Below are 4,955 nucleotides of genomic sequence, written 5' to 3' on the forward strand. Positions count from 1 at the left end.
AATAATGTAATATTTAACATAAAGTAAATAAGTATGAAGTAAGTTAAAATTAAAACATACAACATACATGTTTTGGTTTTAAGGCTAGGCATGTATAGGTCTCGGTTTTGAGTAATTAAGCATAGGAATGTGTGATTTCATGTAAAAAGTACGGATACTTGCATTAGAAAGTAATGGGATGTAAAGTCCTATGGTTTGATACCATAAATTTCGGTTTTAGCCTAAAGGTAAACATGCAATGTATAAAGGTTAACATTAGCTACATTCACCAACAACATGGCTTAAAATTTATATGGTTATTCACATATGTTTTCAGCTTGGGGTTAAATAAAATAAGAACTTGATCAATTTTTATGTAAAGTATAAAACACAAATAAGATTGAAAACCTAATAATTCAAACATACAATATTAAGTGATTGAGCACAATATGAATGTTCCAATAGGTGTGAACACTTGTATCGGACTCCAAAAGGAGGGTTTATCATAGTACGGTAGCTCAAGAGAACATATGTAGCGTCCTGAACAATTGAGCATACTATGGATGTTCCAACAGGCGTAAACATTCACATTGTGCTCCTAGAGTGATTTAGCATGTTACAATCGCTCAAACAAACATATGTAGCAAAAGTCCAAATATTAGGACATGTGACTTGTAGGCTCGATGTGATTGCAACAAATGTGACAATCAAATGCAAAAGACAAGCAAGGTGTGTTATGTATGCATGAACATGCTAAGTACAACATGCAAAGCAATCAGACTCGACCAAACAAAGATATATTGCGGGACTGACCGATATCGGTCGACTGATCAAGTCATTCGACGAGGGATGACTTATCGAATCAAACATTATCGGGCAGCCGGTCTAATGTGGGTGACCGAGCCGAAAGATATCGGTAGACCAATGAAGGCATCCAATTAGGGACAATCAATTAGAGTGAATGATGCCGGGTGGCCGATCAAGTCGACCTTAAAGTGAGCAGTCGAGTCGATCGATATCAGTCAATCAATCTTGGCATCAGATGAGGGAAAACCGATCTGACTAAATGATATCGGGCGGTTGGTCAAACTGGGCTAATGCAGGTGATCAAGCCAATCGATATCAAGGTTTATAATGAGAGACAACCAATTTGATTGAACGTCTGGGCTAATGCAGGTGATCAAGCCAATCGATATCAGTTGCTCGATCAAGGTTTATAATGAGAGACAACCAATGTGATTGAACGATGAACGTAACTGGGCGGCCATCCAAGTCATCTAAGGCAAGAGGTGGAGCCGAAAAGCATGCAAAATCGCATTTTAAGATGAAGATTCTAAGGAAATAATCACATGCAAGAGACATAAATACCTAATCACATCTCAATGGCAATTTGAAATGCCCCTAGCGATCTCGCATAGGCTCTAGGTTGGTTGTGAAGTCATAGCTATTGTCTGTTACACAATATAATGGAGGGCCTACCTCTAATCGTTTGGCAAAAAAAAGCACAAACAAAATTTTCTACGAAAGGAGAACTTGACAAAAATGATGATTTTCTTCACAGACATAGCCTTCAAGGCCAAGGGAATAAGGATCCAAGGATTTCCTCATTCTCTAGATCGAAGTGACTTCAACCCACCAAGGACTGAAGCCACCAAACGATCACGAGATTACAATGCTCCTGGGGCAATTAGGTTAATGTAGTAAGGATCAAGGATAAAATGTCCAACAAAAATGACTCTCAAACTATCAACCTCCTCTAACATAGAAACCTAGCCTTTGTTCTCTAAAAATAGACCTAAAAGGCTTGCTAGGAATAAAATTGCAAGGGTTTAGCAGTTATCTCACCTACATGGTGGTTAGAGACGCGCTCTCTCAGCCTGCTCTGAGCTTTGACCATGCACCGGTGATTATTGCTCCACTCCTCTAGAGATGGAAGAAGCTCACCTTCTGAAGGATAATGGCCTAGCTCTATAAAAATCCTTCACATTCCTCTATTTTCTCTAGAAAATGAGAAATGTCGATGTAGTAAATTATGAGGAAGAAGAAGAAAATGAAGAAGATGATGAAGAAGAAGAAGAAAGAGAATGAGAAAATGGAAGAAGTCCTTCATAAAATCTCCAAAAGCACTCAAGAACTTTCCTTCCGCTCTCCCAAGCTATCCACAAACTTCTCCAGGGTGAATCCTCGACCCCCCACACTTTCAACATTCCTGGTTATTCATCCTCTCTCCTATGCATAGTCCATTGGATTGAGGTCGTCTAGCTGCTCTTCTAATGAGTTTCAATAAAAAAAATGGTCACCCTTTGGTTTCTTCCATAAATAAAAAAATAACTAGGTAAAAAAATCCCTTATCCGGCGATTAGAAGCTCGTTAATGGCAGATTTTTTGGGACCAACCATTTGAAACACGTGAACTAGATGAACTGGTGAGGTCACACCTAAAATCTGACATAATTACGTCGAACTCTCTTTCTGGACAACATGAACACACTTTCCTCGTGCATGGTTACATCGGTTTAATGAAGTTCCGGTCATGTTGGGCTAAGGCGTGGCCACACTTATTTTAGCAGTGGTCACACCACTTCAAAGAAGTCACACCCAGACATGGCTTAAAGTGTGGCCATGCTTATTTTAGGTGTGGTCACACCAAGGGTAAGGTGTGGCCATGCTCATTTTAGGGGTGGTCACACCACCCCATTGCTTCTCCCATCTTCTAAAGTGCCATTTGAGGGGACTTTGTGGCTTGTCCCTAACATAGGAGGCTCCGAATAGATGGATTGTGCTCTTTAATCACTAAAAAGAGGCATTGAATATGTCTCGTATCAAAATTAGCATCACCTAATGGTGAGCTCTCCCGGGTAGGGCTAAATCGATGTCGATCCTGATTCCATGCTCAAGGCACGAATAAGGAGTTTCAAACAGATGTCTTATACTAAGAGAGAATTAACATTGTCTCATACCATTTAAGTGCACATCCCATATATATGAAATAAATAAGTGATGTCAACAAGGGCATTGCAGTATAATAATATAGGCCTTCACTTATGATGAAGGTAGTCTTCTCCACATTGACCGGGAACATACTGATTTCATAGTAGCAGAAGAAAGAATCTAAGAAGCTCATTACTAACTATTCGACTATAAAGTCCACTAGTTCATTGATCCTCCATAGGGGGTAGCTATTGATCCCGACTGTTTATATGCAACAATATAACAATGTATTTGACTATATTTTTCACTTATCTTTCCTTACTTTGCATTAGTACCAAAGACTTGATCCTGGAGAAAATAAAAATTTAACTTTTTAACTTAATATATATTGGGATACTACGTAAGTATACACATCTTTATGAAGTAATATATGACTTTTTGATTAAGCTCCGATTATCAAACACACAGGAATTGTTCACAGTATGCGATAAATTAAAGTAACCAAACTTTCTACTTTAAAAGGACAAATACTTAAACTATATTTTTTATCACAGGAATGAAATTTGAACTCTTTTTGGTATTTTTAATATCTGAAAATGACATAAAAACTTAATAAAGATAACTTGAGTTTATGTAAAAGAAAAACATTGAATACAAAATATCTTTCTCTTTATCATGAATCAGTAATAAATATAGGAATTCTGTTGTAGGAGTATTCAAATTATGTTGTGCCAAATAGGAGCAATATTATTCTTTACCCTTACTAGAGAAGCTAGAAAGAACACTGACTAATTTAAAGTTTGAATAGTTCTGAAGACCAGTTAGGCAGGGAAGATACTAGCTCTCACTCTAGAGTTCTCTCGATTCCCTCTACCTAGGGGCTAACATCTCGTATCAAAACCTAAAACAATAAACCAAATTGGGGCTTTAGCCTGTCACTCTAAATTCCTCTAACTCTACACCCTTCAAAGATTATTTCCTTATTTATTTGCACTTAATCATATGAACTACATTCTCATTCATACAATCTCATGTGATTCTTTCCAATTATTGAATGAGACAATACGAGCCTAGTTTTTACATGTTCTCACAACAAACTTTAACATCTAGATGGGTCAGATCAAGAAGTAAATGAAGTGCATGGAAATAAATCATCACTACTTCTTCCAACATTAAAAATTAAAACTCACCACAACTTCCATCCAACACTTTAATTACTTATCATTTTAAGGAGAAAGATAAAGAAAACTACTCATAATCCATAGAAAAACAAAACCATACTTTAGTTTAAAAATAGAAATCATTTTCAAACCAACAAGAAGTCTCAATTAAAACCATCTCCACCAAATTCTTGAAGTTCTTTTGAATCTCTTATCTCTTACAACACACTTAACTCTCAAATTAAAACTATAAATAAAAGGAAAATAAATTTGCGGTGCCTGAAATTTTCTTTAAAAGCTTCTCCAAGAACTTCAAGAAACTTTCAAAACTTCTTAAGATTTTTCAGGACTCCCCAAAAGCCTCAACTTTCTTTTTTTATAATTTTCCAAGAGGTGTCTTGCTATCTCTTCAAAATGTGTCCTAATTTGATGTAGTTACCAATGGATGGCTCCTTTCACAAGTTCTTTAATTATATTTTCGTCATTGGTGGCTATAACCACCCATTTTAGCCAATAGGTGCCTCAAATTTCTCTTTAAAATTTGTCAAAATGAATTAACCCATCATACTCCCTCCGCTGGTACTTAATCGCGGGGCCTCTGGCGCTTAGGCGCGGCCTTCTCTGTTTCATCGACACTTAAGCGCCGGTTCTGACGCTTAGGCGCCAAAACACTTTTGTACCATTTTTGCATCTTTGCTCCAAATTTGATCATTTTTGCCTTTTTAGCATTTTTATCCCTTTTTACTTTTACCTGAAAGAAAAACACACAAATACCTTCCATTAAAGCACAAAATCTCAAAAATAGGTATAGAAATGTGTCAAAAAATACTATATATTTTAGGTGAATCAGCTACTCTTGGGGCAAGCAAAGTTTAAATTGTGTAGT

The sequence above is a fragment of the Phalaenopsis equestris genome, unplaced genomic scaffold (genome assembly GCF_001263595.1).
Source record: "Phalaenopsis equestris unplaced genomic scaffold, ASM126359v1 Scaffold000304, whole genome shotgun sequence".
Lineage (NCBI taxonomy): Eukaryota > Viridiplantae > Streptophyta > Magnoliopsida > Asparagales > Orchidaceae > Phalaenopsis > Phalaenopsis equestris.